The 19209-nt window shown below is 36.8% G+C and overlaps 1 protein-coding gene across 1 annotated transcript in view; it reads right to left on the bottom strand.

Moving 5' to 3' along the window:
• LOC133574418 (ras-related protein M-Ras) overlaps positions 1-18546 on the bottom strand; it is a 32211-nt gene extending 13665 nt beyond the window's left edge. The window contains exon 1 of the mRNA XM_061926607.2: positions 18407-18546. The gene's annotated coding sequence lies outside the window, so the exon portion shown is untranslated. The remainder of the gene's footprint in view (positions 1-18406) is intronic.
• Between the last annotated feature and the right edge of the window lie 663 nt (positions 18547-19209).

The raw sequence follows: 19209 nt of genomic DNA on the forward strand, positions 1-19209 counted from the left end.
TTATATATATATATATATATATATATACACACATACACACACAAAAGAAATACTTGAATGTCAGTGAATTATAGCTATAAATATACTCCTTAACCCGCCCACCTAAACCCCCCCACAATCTCCCGAATTCGGAGGTCTCAGGGTTGGCAAGTATGCTTCTACCGCTTGTCACGGTTGCACGATATACAATATTAAATCAGCCGACGAGAGCTTTGAGTACTATCATTACATGGTAATAATGCAGGTTTGTCACAAACTTAACAGTGACAAGCCAACAAAGGCGTCCTCAATGCACTGTAGCGCCCTTGCTTGCTAACTAGCGGCTAACGTCCCTGCACAGTGCAAAGCCACATTAAAGTCAGCAGTCCTGGCCTCCATGGCAGCTAATAAACAATGTTAGTGCATTCACATCTTATCAGAATAAAGTGCACGCAAGACATTAGGTTGAATTAACAAGAGGAAACATTTTGTGCTCTCATTTTCAACATTTAAGCAATTTTCAATTAAAGTACAGCAACCAACATTTTAATAGTATATTTACCTGCTACTTCTGTTGACATAGAAATAAAATAAATACAAAATACATTAATATAGAAATATTTTCAGGTCAAGCGAGCAGTGGTTTGATCTGTTACTACTCCCTACTGTAACAAATGCAAATACCACAACACAACAACATAAAGCCACAACACAACAACATAAAGCCAAAACATAACTTTCAGCTATAGCACGATTACAAAAGTCACAACAAATAAACGCCACAGTACAACAACATAAAGCCACAACACGACAACTTTCACTATTACACAATTGCAAATGTCACAACAAATAAACGCCACAACACAACAACATAAAGCCACAACACAACTTTCAGCTATAGCACGATTACAAAAGTCACAACAAATACAAACGCCACAATACAACAACATAAAGCCACAACACAACAACTTTCAACTATTACACGATTGCAAAAGTCACAACAAATATTATGTTAGATCCACTATGGACTGAACTCTCACACTATTATGTTAGATCCACTATGGACTGGACTCTCACACTATTATGTTAGATCTACTATGGACTGGACTCTCACACTATTATGTTAGATCCACTATGGACTGGACTCTCACACTATTATGTTAGATCCACTATGGACTGGACTCTCACACTATTATGTTAGATCCACTATGGACTGTACTCTCACACTATTATGTTAGATCCACTATGGACTGGACTCTCACACTAGTATGTTAGATCCACTATGGACTGGACTCTTACAATATTATGTTAGATTCACTATAGACTGGACTCTCACACTATTATGTTAGATCCACTATGGACTGGACTCTCACTATTATGTTAGATCCACTATGGACTGGACTCTCACACTATTATGTTAGATCCACTATGGACTGGACTCTCACACTATTATGTTAGATCCACTATCGACTGGACTCTCACTATTATGTTAGATCCACTATGGACTGAACTCTCAAACTATTATGTTAGATCCACTATGGACTGGACTCTCACTATTATGTTAGATCCACTATGGACTGGACTCTCACACTATTATGTTAGATCCACTATGGACTGGACTCTCAAACTATTATGTTAGATCCACTATGGACTGAACTCTCAGACTATTATGTTAGATCCACTATGGACTGGACTCTCACACTATTATGTTAGATCCACTATGGACTGGACTCTCACACTATTATGTTAGATCCACTATGGACTGAACTCTCACTATTATGTTAGATCCACTATGGACTGGACTCTCACACTATTATGCTAGATCCACGATGGACTGGACTCTCACACTATTATGTTAGATCCACTATGGACTGGACTCTCACACTAGTATGTTAGATCCACTATGGACTGGACTCTTACAATATTATGTTAGATTCACTATAGACTGGACTCTCACACTATTATGTTAGATCCACTATGGACTGAACTCTCAGACTATTATGTTAGATCCACTATGGACTGGACTCTCACACTATTATGTTAGATCCACTATGGACTGGACTCTCATTATTATGTTAGATCCACTATGGACTGAACTCTCACTATTATGTTAGATCCACTATGGACTGGACTCTCACACTATTATGTTAGATCCACTATGGACTGGACTCTCACTACTATGTTAGATCCACTATGGACTGGACTCTCACACTATTATGTTAGATCCACTATGGACTTGACTCTCATTATTATGTTAGATCCACTATGGACTGAACTCCCACTATTATGTTAGATCCACTATGGACTGGACTCTCACACTATTATGTTAGATCCACTATGGACTGGACTCTCACTATTATGTTAGATCCACTATGGACTGGACTCTCACACTATTATGTTAGATCCACTATGGACTGGACTCTCACACTATTATGCTAGATCCACTCGACGTCCATTGCACCGGTCGCCCAGGGGGTGGGGGTCCCCACATCTGCGGTCCCCTCCAAGGTTTCTCATTGTCATCCCATTGGGTTGAGTTTTTTCTTGCCCTGATGTGGGATCTGAGCCGAGGATGTCGTTGTAGCTTGTGTAGCCCTTTGAGACAATCGTGATTTAGGGCTATATAATTATATATTGATTAATTGATTGATTGAAGACCGCAGTTAACCTCTACCGTAAAGATAATTAAAAGTTGGGCTTTTTGACGCTGGAACGGAATATTTACAACGTCAGTGTTTTTTGTGGGAAGATGTGAAAAGAAAAAAAGATTGAGGTTGTGTGCTCATGAAGCACACAAATGACTCACGTCCCATTAAGTTGATGAAAGACACCTGCGCCAGTCCCTGGCATTCAAACCTAAGCAGTCCCTTTAATGTAATTGAATGTGGCGCGCCGCCACGGCATTTCATTACCGCCACACCTTGAAAACAAGTTGTTTTTTTACTTGAAAACAAAGTAATATATTTTGTTGCCCCCAGAAAAAAATCACAAAAGTCTGACGCTATTTTTAACTTTTATTACCAATCTTATGATAACAAACGGCACAATTCCAATAGGTTTTACCTCCCGTGCAAACACTTTCGTCTCCATGAGTCTTTGCCTCCCCGACACACAACAACACTTCCTCATTTTCCGCCAGGCATGAACCGTGTGTTTGTAAAAATGGGAAAAACGAACATCATATCCAAACCACGCGAACATAAAACGTTAACACCAGCTGGTCGTTACAGTATGAATTGATATATTGATATATTTGCGCACTATTGACAAGCGTTGTACCGAAAACTGCGCAGGCGAAACCGGATGTAAACAAAACGCACGCCATTGTCTGGAGTGTGTTGAAGAGGTTCATTTAGCCTACTAATGTGTATTTATAAATGGTTGATTTATATAGGCCAGTAAGGTAAAGTTTTGTACCTGACCAGTTTCGGCTATCTTGCTTCTGTCAGGTACAAAACTTTACCTTACTAGACTATATAAATCAACCATTTATAAATACACATTGTCTGGAGCGTTGTCAGCATGTCTGTGATGTGGTTGTAATTTTAATATATCCCAAATATACCTGCGGACAGCCATTTACAAAATATCTAGATCTGTTGCAAGTTGTTTTGAATTAAAAAGTACTTAAAAGTCTCTAGACACTTGAAAAAATCTCAACAAAGTACATTGTAAAATAAGCAGCAGCAATTGTAAATATGGCAATACCATAACAAATATGTGTTAATACTAATTAATAATAGATTTGCTTTTAAATGTATGTACCGTAGTTTTCGGACTATAAGTCGCAGTTTTTTCCATAGTTTGGCACCAAATCAAAAATTTTTACCCTCAAGTGACACAGATCTGATTTTTTTGACAGTCTAAACGCTCCTAAGTGCTTAAAATCGGATCTTTTGGCATCCGATTCAGGAGGTAGTCCTGAATCCAATTGTAATCTGATCTTTTCCAATGTGACTGCAGTCTAAACGTAATGTGGCCTGAATGTGATTTTTTTTTTTGTCAACTTTGGGCGAGCTACGTCACTCGGTTTCGTTTTTTTATTTAAGACAGACCAAATTTTCGGTGTATCACTTGTCAGTTGGGCACAAATAATAGGCTATATGTAATATATGAATATATATTTTGATTCTGAAGAAATAGCGATTGTTGAAACGCTGTGGGGCATTTGCTTACCGTATTTTCCGGACTATAAGGCGCACTTAAAATATTTTTTTCCCTCAAAACTCCACAGTGCGCCTTATAACCCGGTACGCCTAATGTAAGGAATAAGTTTGGTTGAGCTTACCGACCTCGAAGCTATTTTATTTGGTACATGGTGTAATGATAAGTGTGACCACTAGATGGCAGTCAAACATAAGAGATAAGTGTAGGCTGCACTATGATGGCAATATGACTGAACATTTTATATGTCCCATTGAAAATATAGAACATTACACATGGCGCTCAAAAATCTATCAAAATGTTTTAGTACGACTTTGGTAAGCTATGAAGCCGCACCGCTTGATGGATTGTACTGTGCTTCAACATAGGAGTATTATTATGGTGTGTGTATAAGGTAAGACATTATCTGGCGTTTTGTTTCGCAATATTATGCAAAAGCAACTTTTACTACCTTCTGATACCTGCTGATCTGTATTTGGGATCTGCATAAGTCCTGAAAAATTGCGCGCATCCGCCTTTGTAGTCCGTGTCGACACTGTAGTCGATAGGCTTCTTATTTTTCTCTATCTTCTTGTTATGGGACATTCATCCTCCACTGTTGCCATTTCTAATACAAAGTAGTGTAAAGTTCTTACTTATATCGCCATTAAAGCGCTAAAACATACCGGTGTAGTGAGTTTACATTATTCACCCAAGGAACTTTTGTTATTAGAGAGTTCCGGTTGGACGGTTTTTCACGGGCCTTGTTTACGGATGAGGACATGCTGCTCTGTTATTTATTGAAGTAAAGTCTGAATGTCATTAAAACACTTAGCTCCATCTTTTGACACTTCTTCCACTCCCGTCCTTGCACGCTACACCGCTACAACAAAGATGACGGGGGAGAAAACGCTGCCGAAGGGGAGCCACGTAAATAAGACCGCCCACAAAACGGCGCATCCGGAAGCGACTGTCAGAAAGTGGCTTGAAGATGATCTGTAAGACATCATCTATGCAACATTTTGACCAAAGAACTACCATTACATGTTATGTGTCTTACATTTAGAAAAAAATAATAAAATGACTCCTTTAATGCGCCTTATAATCCGGTGCACCTTATATATGAAAAAAGATTTAAAAAATAGACCATTCATCGGCAGTGCGCCTGATAATCCGGTGCGCCCTATGGTCCGGACAATACGGTACACACTCACATGTACTCGAGAGATCTGGTTTTCAATCGCAGAATCCAGATGTGTTAGTCCGACTTTTGACAAACCGAACCCGATCAGATTAACCAGATGTGTTGGTCCAACTTTTGACAAAACGAACCCGATCAGATTAAGGTGTTTCCATGGGTTGTAGGATGCTTATTTAGAGCCGAACTATTTGAGAAATGGGACTAATTTAGTGCAAGGACACGTACTGAATGTTCATAGGTGTCATGATCTGTGGTCTGGATCATGTTTTTTGTTATTTTCTGTTAGTTCCTGTTTTTGTGCACCCTTGTTTGTTTTAGTTTCCATGACAACTTACGATTTTCACCTGCCTCTTGCGTTCGGGTCACACTTGTCTCTAATCAAGAGACCAGTATTTAAGCCTGTCTTTGCCAGTTAGTCGTCCTGGCGTCATTGCTTGTTTTCTGGAGATACCATAGTTCATGCTGCTCTTTTCATGCTCGTTTCATGCCATTGCTTCATTCATGCCGCAGTAAGTCTTGTTCGTTCTATGCCATAGTTTGTTGTTTTCTATGTCCATAGTTCAGTCTAAGTGTTAGCGTATGTTTCCTGCGTTAAGTTTTATGTTCCTGTCTTTTGTCCTGTGTAATTAGATTAATAATAAATATGTTCCTACCTGCTACCTTTGTCCGGAAAAGTCCGATTACATCCAGGGAGAACAATCCTCGCAGTAAATTGCGAAAAACCCCTCGTTATGACAATAGACTCATCTTGGTTTAAAACTGAAATATTCCCACACTGGTATTTGGTTTTGCGATCATTTTGTTCACCTCTACCATTCACTTTATTCCGGAAAGGAATGACGCCATGTTGGAACATTCAGCTTTAGCCAGTTGGGAGTGAATACATCACCCAGACGCTGACCACGGTACGAGTGGGAGGTTTCTTTGTACAAATGCAGTTTTGTGCGCGCCCATATGGACTGCCGGGCATGAGAACAAGCTCACGGGCAACCAGGAAACAGCTGTCAGCTGGCCACAGGCCATCTTGTCCTGCCCCGCACAATGGAGGGAAGGAAGACGTTTCCTTCCTGTCCAGAAGCCTGCCAGGCAGTCCCAGCGGCAGATGAAGACTGTGTGAGCCAAACCGCTGCTTAGAACGCTCACAAAGTAACAATCACCACATGATTCATTCTCTTTCAAATATTGATAAGGAAGCTTTAGGTATGTGGGAAAAGAAAAAACATAACAAAACTATTCTCGCTACAGTCGGACTCAACAGGAAGAGAGTGAATACTTCAGCGATTAAGTTTCATATTGGACTTTTGAACTAGTAAGATGGGCTAGTTTTTTGATGTGAACATGGAGAGTAAAACTTGTACTTCCTGTTAAGTTGATTTAAGCGCATGATAAACTGCAGCTAACTGAGATGAAATATTTTCTTTGCTATACTGCATGTTGGCTATTGAAGGTCTAATATTATACTGTGTGTATATATATATATATATATATATATATATATATATATATATATATATATATATATATATATATATATATATATACATATATTATATTTTAATATAATATATATATTTAATATATTATAATATTATACTGTGTGTATATATATATATATATATATATATATATATATATATATATATATATATATATATATACACACAAACAGTATAATATTAGACCTTCAATAGCCAACATGCAGTATAGCAAAGAAAATATTTCATCTCAGTTAGCTGCAGTTTATCATGCGCTTATATAATATATATATATATATATATATATATATATATATATATATATATATATATATATATATATATATATATATATATATATATAATATTTTAATATAATATATATATATAATATTTTAATATAATATATATATTTGATATATTATAATATTATACTGTATATATATATATATATATATATATATATATACATACACACAGTATAATATTAGACCTTCAATAGCCAACATGCAGTATAGCAAGGAAAATATTTCATCTCAGTTAGCTGCAGTTTATCATGCGCTTATATATATATATATATATATATATATATATATATATATATATATATATATATATATATATATATATATACACATACACATACACATACACATACACACACACATACATACATACATATTCATCCATCCATTTTATACCGCTTGTCCCTTCATGCTCTCATTAATTATTTTGATAGTTAACACCTATTAAGATAGTAAAATAAAATGACAGTATCAAAATGTATTTTCTTATAATTGATTTATACAGTCATATAAAATGCAGCTATAACTTATCATATTGCAAACACAAACAAATATACTGTATATAATTAGATATAGATATATATATATAGATATATATATATACACACATATATATATATACACACACATATACACATTATATATATACACACACACACACACACACACACACACACACACACACACACACACACACACGCACGCACACACACGCATACATACATACATACATACATACATACATACATACACACACACATCTATACACATTATACATGAATTTATCTGAAAAAAATGTGGGCATAGTGTCCCCTTATGCCAGCCTACCTGGCGGGCATGTGCCGATTTGCTTTCTTTCTGCCTGTCCCCTGAATAAATAAATATATACATATATTCCTACACATTTATCTGAAAAAAAAATGGGCATAATGTCCCCTTGCGCCCTACCTGGCCGGTCTAGGGGGCATGTGCCCAGTTGTTATCCCCCTTTTCCTCAAAATAAATATATATATAATATATGTATACATACACAAGTATATGATGTCAATAAATTGAAATAGCCTGTATCATATAGTGTATGACCTAACTTGTGGTAAACTTTCGTAAAGTTGTGTATGAACGAATATATAAAATGCCATGGAATTTTCATTCCATTATTGTTTACATCAGCGACTGATGGTCAACCTTTACAAAAAAGTAAACAAATCCACGCATAGACAGCCAGGAATCAAAATAAACGTTTACGACACGATACAGAACATAAACAGCATTGTCAGGTCTAGAACTGCTGAGTTCCGAGGGCAAAGGATCGACTAATTTAGCACTCCATTAAACCTATGAAATGAACCTACCTAAAGAAGCTGTGTAGCTTGCTACATTTTTTAGCATCAGCCTGTAATTGTTCCTGTTTTATTTTTTTGACTAGTTCCTTACTCTGCATTTTGAGAGCTGCCTGACCTAAATTCACCGATCACTTGACATCCTTCCAGACCCTGATGCAGCTAGGGCATCGCCCGTAAAATCTCAGAATGATTCGGCTGTTCTCGTTGTCGATTTACCTTTGACTGGGCACTTGTTGTTTATACCGATGTCTTAAACAGTTGAAAATGAAAGAAAAAGTAATGCCTACGTTACAAATGTCCCAAAAAAAGTCAAGGGCGGTCCTGGCAGTTGCCGTGGTTAAATTCGAGCCCTGATTTCATACGCTTCCTGGTTGTGCTGTATTGTATTCACACCTTAATCTGATCATGTTGGGTTTTTTAAAAACACCTAGATTATGTGATTGGAAACCAGTTTTGTCTGGCATGTAGGCATAATCAGTGCGGCAATTTCCATGGCGAACCAACACGCCGCTCTTAACTCCATTATTCACAAGCGAAGAAGAAAAAGCCAGTGGGTGGGAATGTGTTTACCCCACAGGGTTTCCCCCAGATTGCCAACATACCTGTGGCGGTGGAGGCGTTGCTATGGGTTGTGGTAAATATGACATCATATAATTTGCACAATATCCGATGCTGCATACATTTTCTAAAACATTTAAACTAAGGCTGGGCACATACTTGCCAACCCTCCCGGATTTTCCGGGAGACTCTCGAAATTCAGCGCCTCTCCCGAAAACCTCCCGGGACAAATTTTCTCCCGAAAATCTCCCGAAATTCCGCTAACCCACAACATAAACAGCATACCTGCCCAATAACGTTATAACTGTAGAATGATGGAGGGCGAGTTCTTGGTTTCTTATGTGGGTTTATTGTTAGGCAGTTTCATTAACGTCCTCCCAGCAGCAGTCACGTTTTTGTATACCGTAAAGCAGTTCGTCTGCCGTAAACAGCAATGTTGTGACACTCTTAAACAGGACAATACTGCCATCTAGTGCATTTGATGAAATCACTTTTGTGCGTGCCACACAGCAATGCATCACAGAGAGGGTGTTCAGCATGGTTCGAAAAATAGTGACAGAGAATAGAACAAGGATGGACAATTCAACCCTTAACTCAACAATGAGTAGATGAGTGTTATGTGTGTGTATATGTGTAAATAAATGAACACTGAAATTCAAGTATTTCTCTTATTTATATATATATATAGCTAGAATTCACTGAACGTCAAGTATTTCTTTTATATAATATATATATATGTATATATATATATATATATATATATATAAGGTATATGAAATACTTGACTTGGTGAATTCTAGCTGTAAATATACTCCTCCCCTTTTAGCCACGCCCCCAACCACGCCCCCGTCCCACCCCGACCACGCCCACCCCCTCCCCCCACCTCCCGAAATCGGAGGTCTCAAGGTTGGCAAGTATGGCTGGGCAATATATCAATATACTCGATATATCACGGGTTTGTCTCTGTGCGATATAGAAAATGACTATGTGGTGATATTGGAGTATACGTTCTCACGCAGTTGCTTTTAGCTGCGGGCATTACACTACAGGCTCTACTCACTCTTTCTTGTCTCCTTCTCACAGAGACGTAAAAAAAAGCGCACCTTCTTACATACGTTACATACAACGTCATACGCCCTCGCGGAGCAGAGAGGTAGCGGTATGGGTAACGTTAGCTGTGATGCGAGTGGTAATACGAGAGATAGAAGGTGCGAATCTGATAACAAATGAAGGAAGAATGAATTCCCAAGAAAAACAGCAGGTGGTTTGGCTTCAAGTGGGCAGATGTCGAACAGACAACCGTAATTTGTCAAGTGTGGGACAAATGCGTTGCTACAAAAAGTAGCATTACTGCTAATATGTAGTATCATTTGAAAAGTCACCCGCTAGAGAGTGAAGAGTGCTTACTCCGCATGTCAACATCTCCGTTCGGTGCCACACCAACAAAATGCCCGAGCAACCATTTCCACAGCAACACCGTATCAAAAAAATAGTCAACAACAGAAGGAGATAACGTCCGCAGGAACCTACCACATAGCAAAGGATTTGATTTCCTATTATGCAGCTCATTCTTATTTGACACTTATTGAAATATCTTGTGTGACATCATGCACAAAAGTGCACTTTATTTGTTTTAAACTATTGTAGTGGCGTTCTGTACAAAAAGTGCACTTTAATTTAGTCTTGTTTTGATATGTCATCTTAGTGACATCATGCACAAAAGTGCACTTATAGCTTGTTTTAAAATGTCGCTCTGACAATCTTGTACTTTCTGTTTTGGAAATGACATGAATGTTTGTGCCACTGCTTAATAACTGTTTAATAAATACACTTTTGGTCAATTCACTTAGTTGTGATTTCCCTCTCTGCATGAAAGTTTAAAAGTAGCATATATTAATGCAGTATGAAGAAGAATGTTTTAATGTAGACTAGGGATGTCCCGATCCAGGTTTTTGCACTTCCGATCCGATACCGATATTGTTTTTGCATTTCCGATCCGATACCGACCGATACTGGCCTATCCGAGCATGTATTAAAGTTTAAAGTTATTTAGCCTACTTAGTTGTCAGAATCATGTTGAAAAGGGTTTTAGTACTCTTGATAACAACTAGCCAGCTGAATTAGGGGAGTTTGAATAATACACAATGGTTGGTAACAAGAAACTGACCTGTTTATTCAAGGATAAACACAAAATAGACAAAATTATACATGACAAACAGAAATGGCATCATTGAACTAGGGCTGGGCGATATGGCCTTTTTTTAATATTGCGATATTTTAAGGCCATATTGCGATACACAATATATATCTCGATATTTTGCCTTAGCCTTGAATGAACACTTGATGCATATAATCACAGCAGTATGATGATTCTATGTGTTTTGATTGATTGATTGAGACTTTTATTAGTAGGTTGCACAGTGAAGTACATATTCCGTACAATTGACCACTAAATGGTAACACCCGAATAAGTTTTTCAACTTGTTTAAGTCGGGGTCCACTTAATTCATGATACAGATATATACTATCAGATGTATACTATCATCATAATACAGTCATGACACAAGATAATCACATTGAATTATTTACATTATTTATAATCCAGGGTGTGGAGGGGGGCGCCGGATGTAAGTGTCAAAAAGACAGCCAAAAGAGTTTGATATGAGAATAAATCTAAAGTTAAAATATAGGGTAGAAATGCACCCATTTGCAGGAAATGTAGTCTTGATTTTCAAAATGTTCTTTCAAAGCTTGCATGTCTACATTAAAACATTCTTCTTCATACTGCATTAATATATGCTACTTTTAAACTTTCATGCAGAGAAGGAAATCACAACTAAAAAAATCACTAATTTTTTCATACGGTGTTGATGTGGAAATGTTTGCCTCAGCATTTCGATGGTGTGGACGTGTGGCACCGAATGGAGATAAGCGTCTCGACAGACGTCACAATATTTGAACAATGATGACGAAAACTGTTGTCTCTGTCGTGTCCGTGTGTCGAAAATTGTTATGCGCTTATTTTTTTATTAGATTTTGTGCGTGGCATAGATTTGCCGTGCGCAGAGGACGCTTGAGCAGGCGCGCACCTTAGCGGCTGCGCTAGCATTACAGCTAACGTTAGCCATGCCGCTACCTCGCTCTCTGCTGGGAGAGGACGTATACATATGTGACGTATGACGTGACAGTATGTGACGTATGACGTGACAGTATGTGACGTGTGTAAGAAGGTGCGCTCGCTGTCTGTGAGAGGGAGACACAGGAAAGAGTGAGAAGAGCCTGTCGTGTAATGCCAGCAGCTAAAAACAACTGCGTGAGAATTGTGGATGTGTTGAAGGTGTGCTGGAAAATGCAGAACGGAAATTACGGAGCAGCAGAAAAGTGGAATGCATTATTTAAATAGGTGCGTTGGAAAACTTGGACCGGAGTTTTTTTTTTAAACTGGATCTGGATCGGCATTTTCCCATGCCTTGCCGATACGCAATTTTTGGCAAATATCGGCAGCCGATCCGATCCAAATATCGGATCGGGACATCCCTAATGTAGACGCATAGAATCATCATACTGCTGTGATTATATGCATCAAGTGTTCATTCAAGGCTAAGGCAAAATATGGAGATATATATCGTGAATCGTGACATGGCCTAAAAATATCGAGATATTTAAAAAAGGCCATATCGCCCAGCCCTAATTTAAAAATACATTTTAAAAACGTTATATATATATATAGATTTAAAAACAAATGTGTTATTATTTAGTATTAACATTATATTTGTCTTATATCGTTTTGCAATTGTTGCTATTTATTGTACAATGTACACTGTTGAGAATTTTTCAAGTTTCTAGAGACTTCTCTAATCTTTGTGGTGACTTTTTCTTTATTAAAAACGACTAAAAACAAACCCAGCATCTTTTTCTGGTGTTATTGGAGACTGTACTCGTGTTTAGAGACTCTACTTCTGTCGCTCCATGTTCGCTACGAACAGCGAGAGCCTCCTCTTTGCATATTGCTTCCACACCAACTTGTGGAAGCAATATGTAGGGTGATGACGTTAAAAGTCATGTTTGATCGTCTCACGGCTGCATGCTTTCCGGGCTATTCGCCGTCTCTTTACTAGCTCACTAACCCGAGCACCATGTTTTGAACTAGTTTAAGTACGAAAAAAAACCTTAAGCCAAGAGTCTTGCAGAGGTTGATTGATTGATTGATTTATTGAAACTTGTATTAGTAAATTGCACAGTACAGTACATATTCCGTACAATTGACCACTAAATGGTAACACCCGAATAAGTTTTCCAACTTCTTTATGGTAAGGTGGGGGAAATAATCGATTTTTAGATGCATCGCAATTCGGACAGGGGTCGATTAGTAAACTTTAATCATCGATAATCGATAGATTTATTGTGAATTAAGTCACGCAAACTGTTCTGAAATTTAGCTGACAGAGAGATCCAACCAGCTTCTTTACCATAGGGCACTTATGTTCCAGTTAGGCACACATTTCCATTAATTTAATAAATGCGATGGGAATAGTTCAAAAGCTTAGTGATATATCAGATGTATCAGATTGTAGGTGGGGGTTTTTTTACCCTTCGCGTTCATATTTCGCTGTTTTTGTTGCGTTTCGCTTGATCGTAAAATGTGTCGATCGAGAGGGGGTGTGACATTCATATGTTGTCAATATTCAGTGTTTTATCGGTCATAGTTAATATTGTAAATCCCACATTCTTTATTTACATGCACATTCTAAGTGTCTCATTCAGTAAAACAATTTAAAATTCAATTCCGTTTTTAAGGCGGTCTGTCTTAAGGTTTTTAGCATTCAATCAGACATTATTGTATTAGTGTTCCTAAAAACAGATATACCGACCCCCAGACCAATTTTTTTCCTCAAAATTTGGCCCTCCGAGTCAAAATAATGTCCCAGGCCTGCCGTGCAGCCGGAGAATCTTATCACTTGGTACGTGAAACACATGCTAACAGTTAGCATGCTAACGTTAGCATTTCGGTTCGCCTTGCACTTTTACGCAGCTTCCGCATACAGCATTCACACACAATTTCCACTGAAACCGCCAGTTCTGGTTATATAATACTGTTAGGCACATCCTGGGAGTGTGAAATCTACCCAACGTCAATTGTAATAATTGGAGCATTATTAGCTTGCGCAATCAAGCAATGAGCACCTTGACTATCATTAAAGGTATGCTTTGATTAGAACCCTTGGGTGTGTGTGTGTGTGTGTGTGTGTGTGTGTGTGTGTGTGTGTGTGTGTGTGTGTGTGTGTGTGTGTGTGTGTGTGTGTGTGTGTGTGTGTGTGTGTGTGTGTGTTCTTGTATTTTAACCCTTCTTGAGACATCAACAAGGAAAAGTACCTTCCATATGAGGTGAACAAGTTAGGATATAAATTATGATCCAATACGGAAAACCATTGCATCTAATAGAGAATGTCTCATTTGCACCCCTAGTGGTGAAATCTATCAAAATCAGTGTGGTTCCAAAAAGGAGGGATTTTTCATGTTGACTGTGTGTCGGTTTTAAAAGTGCTCTCCCTTTGGTCAACATATGAAATAACAAGTGTGTGTAAAAATTTGAAGTGCTCCCCTTCTGGTCAACATATGTAATAATAAGTGTGTGCCAAAATTAATTAAAAAAATAAAATAAATATGTATATAGAGACTTACTGCAATAACTTCAAGTACATAATGAAGATTAAAAACCAATTACAAACAAATTTAAAAACATTTTTTTAAAATATGTAAAAGCAGTCTTTTTCTCACAATGTGTCGACTTTTTTCTTATAAAATTGGGAACAATTTCTCATATTCTTTCTATTTCTGTAATATTGCAATATTTTCTCGTAAAAAGATTACTTTTTAATGCAAAATTGTGACATTTGTCATATAAAATTCTGACTTTTATCAGAGTATTGCTACATTTTTTTGTTGTTCTTGTAAAATAGTGAAATTTTTTGAGTAAAATTATGACTTTTGTCATAATTTTGCCAAGTGAAATTTCGATTTATTATTATAATATTGCCAACATTTTACAGTTTTCTTCTAAAATTGTGACTTTTGCCGAGTAAAATTACGACTCTTTTCATAAAATTGCCAAAAATGTAGGCTTTTTCTTGTAAAATTGCAACTGTTATTGAGTAAAAATCCAACTATATTCAAAATATTGCACTGATGTTCAGTTTTTCTTGTAACATTTTGACTTGCGTTGAGTAAATTTACGACTTTTAATATAATACTGCCAAAATTCAAAATTTTTCTTGTGAAATTGTGACCTTTTTCTTCTGAATTTCCAACTCGTTTTTCACAACAAGCTTTTTTATATTTGCATAGTTTGTATACATTATTAATGTTGTAAATACAAATCTTTATATATCTAGAAAGGGTGGTCCTAAAGAGGTAGGCATTATTAGGAGGTCTTAAGAAGGTAACAAATACAAGATTGTTTGTGTGTGTGTGTGTGTGTGTGTGTGTTCGTTCTTGTATTTCTTCTTCTTGAGACATCAACAAGAAAAAGTACATTCCATATGAGGACCGGTGAACAAGTCAGGACATAAATCATAGTCCCAATACGGAAAACCATTGCATCTAATAGAGAATGTCTCATTTGTACCCTTGGTGGTGAAATCTATCAAAATCAGGGTGGTTCCAAAAAGGAGGGATTTTTCAAATTGACTGTTTCGGTTTTAAAGGTGCTCCCCCTTTGGTCAACATATGAAATAACAAGTGTGTGTAAAAATTCGAAGTGCTCCCACTATGGTCAACATATGTAATAATAAGTGTGTGTACAAAAAATAAATGTGCCCCCTTTGGCCAAAATTAATGAAAAAAATTAAATAAATATGTATATAGAGACATACTGTAATATCTTGAAGTAAATAATGAAGATTAAAAAACAATTACAAACAAAAAAAACATTTACTAAAAGCAGTCTTTTCCTCACAATGTGTCGACTTTTTTCTTATAAAATGGGAAGCAATTTATCATATTCTCTGTTTCTGTAATATTGCAATATTTTCTTGTAAAAAGATTACTTTTTAATGCAAAATGGTGACATTTGTCATATAAAATTCTGACTTTTATCACAATATTGCTACATTTTTTTGTTGTTCTTGTAAAATAGTGAAATTTTTTGAGTAAAATGATGACTTTTGTCATAATTTTGCCAAGTGAAATTCCGATTTATTATTATAATATTGCCAACATTTGACAGTTTTCTTCTAAAATTGTGACTTGTCGAATAAAATTATGACTCTTTTCATAAAATTGTAAAATTGCGACTGTCATTGAGTAAAAATCCAACTTTTATCAAAATATTGTACGAATGTTCAGTTTTTCTTGTAACATTTTGACTTGCGTTGAGTAAATTTACGACTTTTATCATAATACTGCCAAAATTAAAATTTTTTCTCTTGTGAAATTCCAACTCATTTTTCACAACAAGCTTTTTTATAGTTGCATAGTTTGTATATATTATTAATGTTGTAAATACAAATCGTTATATATCTAGAAAGGGTGGTCCTAAAGAGGTAGGCATTATTCGGAGGTCTTAAGAAGGTAACAAATACAAGATTGTGTGTGTGTGTGTGTGTGTGTGTGTGTGTGTGTGTGTGTGTGTGTGTGTGTGTGTGTGTGTGTGTGTGTGTGTTCGTTCTTGTATTTCTTCTTCTTGAGACATCAACAAGGAAAAGTACCTTCTATATGAGGAGGTGTGAACAAGTTAGGACATAAGTCATGGTCCCAATACGGAAAACCATTGCATCTAATAGAGAATGTCTCATTTGCACCCCTGCTGGTGAAATCTATCAAAATTAGGGTGGTCCCAAAAAGGAGGGATTTTTCAAATTGACTGTGTGTCGGTTTTAAAAGTGCTCCCCCTCTGGTCAACATATGAAATAACAAGTGTGTGTAAAAATTCGAAATGCTCCCCCTCTGGCTAACATATGCAATAATAAGTTTGTGTAAAAGATGTAAATGCGCCCCCTTTGGCCAAAATTAATTAAAAAAATTAAAAAATAATATATATATATATATATATATATATATATATATATATATATATAGAGAGAGAGAGAGAGAGAGAGAGAGAGAGAGAGAGAGAGAGAGAGAGAGAGAGAGAGAGACTGTAATAACTTGAAGTAAATAATGAAGATTAAAAACCAATTACAAAAAAAAATATTTTTTTAAATTTAACTAAAAGCAGTCTTTTTCTCATAATGTGTCGACTTTTTTCTTATAAAATTGGGAACAATTTCTCATATTCTTTCTATTTCTGTAATAATGCAATATTTTCTTGTAAAAAGATTACTTTTTAATGCAAAATGGTGACATTTGTCATATAAAATTCTGACTTTTATCACAATATTGCTACATTTTTTTGTTGTTCTTGTAAAATAGTAAAATTTTTGGAGTAAAATGATGACAAGTGAAATTCCGATTTATTATTGCCAACATTTTACAGTTTTCTTCTAAAATTGTGACTTTTGTCGAGTAAAATTACAACTCTTTTCATAAAATTGCCAAAAATTTAGGCTTTTTCTTGAAAAATTGCGACTGTCATTGAGTAAAAATCCAACTTTTATCAAAATATTGCACAACCGTTCAGTTTTTCTTGTAACATTTTGACTTGCGTTGAGTAAACTTTTATCATAATACTGCCAAAATTCAAATTTTTTCTCGCGAAATTCCAACTCATTTTTCACAACAAGCTTTTTCATAGTTGCATAGTTTGTGTATATTATTAATGTTGTAAATACAAATCTTTATATATCTAGAAAGGGTGGTCCTCAAGAGGGAGGCACTATACAAGAATATGTGTGTGTGTGTGTGTGTGTGTGTGTGTGTGTGTGTGTGTGTGTGTGTGTGTGTGTGTGTGTGTGTCTTTGAGTGAATTTAGCTTCTGAATGATCTCATCCTGATTAAATACTGTATAACAGCATCTCTGTTCCCCCTGCACTAAAATACATGCCCTCATGTAATAGTTATTACAATTCAGGAGATTTTCCACTGATGCCAGTGAAGTACACACACACACACACACACACACACACACACACACACACACACACACACACACACACACACACACACACACACACACACACACAGAGTCGAGGCCCGTCCACTAGTGTTGGTCTTCTACTCGACAGCAACCGCCCATGAATTACACATTTAGGTGTCTTCATCGTTTTACGTAAATGTGCCACCACGCCATTAGTAGAAACGTTTCACTACAACAGCTCACAGACGTCACACCACTTAAGTGGCCGTTTATACGACAAGTAGTAAGGAACGTGAACGCAGCATTATCAGTAGGTGTTTACCCCGCGAAAACGGACGCGGCCCCCTCATCGTGTTTTTATTTTTTTATCAACAAACACAGCCACTTACCGATAAGACGTGAACGCTAATGGACGTCCCTCAAAGCGCCGTAATCCTCATTTTTCAGCCTCTCTTGGCTTCCAGGCGTCGCCGCCTCCTCTCCTTCCTCCCACATCTGCGGAACAATACGTCGAGTAGCTCATCTTTGTATTGCAACAGCTGATGCTATTAATAGACTAGCCCGAAAAGGGGTGCGCTGTTCTTTACTAACACTCCATAGTATTCTAACAACGTATATTCGTCCCCAATGTGCGGCGTTTGTGTACGATAGCTGTATAAAAATCCACTTGACTGACTTTTAATGCCGTTTTTTTCATGTAAAGCTTCGTAAATCTCACGAGGTGGTGAAAGAACCCCCCCTTTTAGTGAAATGGACTGTTCCGTCGCGTACTGGTGTCTTTAAAGGGCCAGTCCACTCAAAAAGGAATAGTGGCGGTTTTTCTCAACAAGACCTGTTTTTATTTTTGTCACTGCGTGGAAAGTTACACGCTTCACAACACTCTGTATGTAACTCTTGGATACTAACATATGTAAGATGTGAACTAGTCTGTTGATATTTAGTGTATTATCCCATTAAGTTGCCCCCCACCCATTATCAATGCAAATATGAAAATAACACTGCCATTTGTTTGTGCGGTTTTTAAGTTGTTCTAAAATACATTTTCTGACTAGTGACGTCATCCAAAATCTTCCCAAACTTGTCCCATCGTTGGTGCTGCATTTTTTTTGTCTTACAATATAATAGAATAGAATAGAATAGAATAGAAAGTACTTTATTGATCCCTTGGGGGAATTCAGCACCACAGTTCGCT

This window comes from Nerophis lumbriciformis, linkage group LG31 (assembly GCF_033978685.3).
Source record: "Nerophis lumbriciformis linkage group LG31, RoL_Nlum_v2.1, whole genome shotgun sequence".
Lineage (NCBI taxonomy): Eukaryota > Metazoa > Chordata > Actinopteri > Syngnathiformes > Syngnathidae > Nerophis > Nerophis lumbriciformis.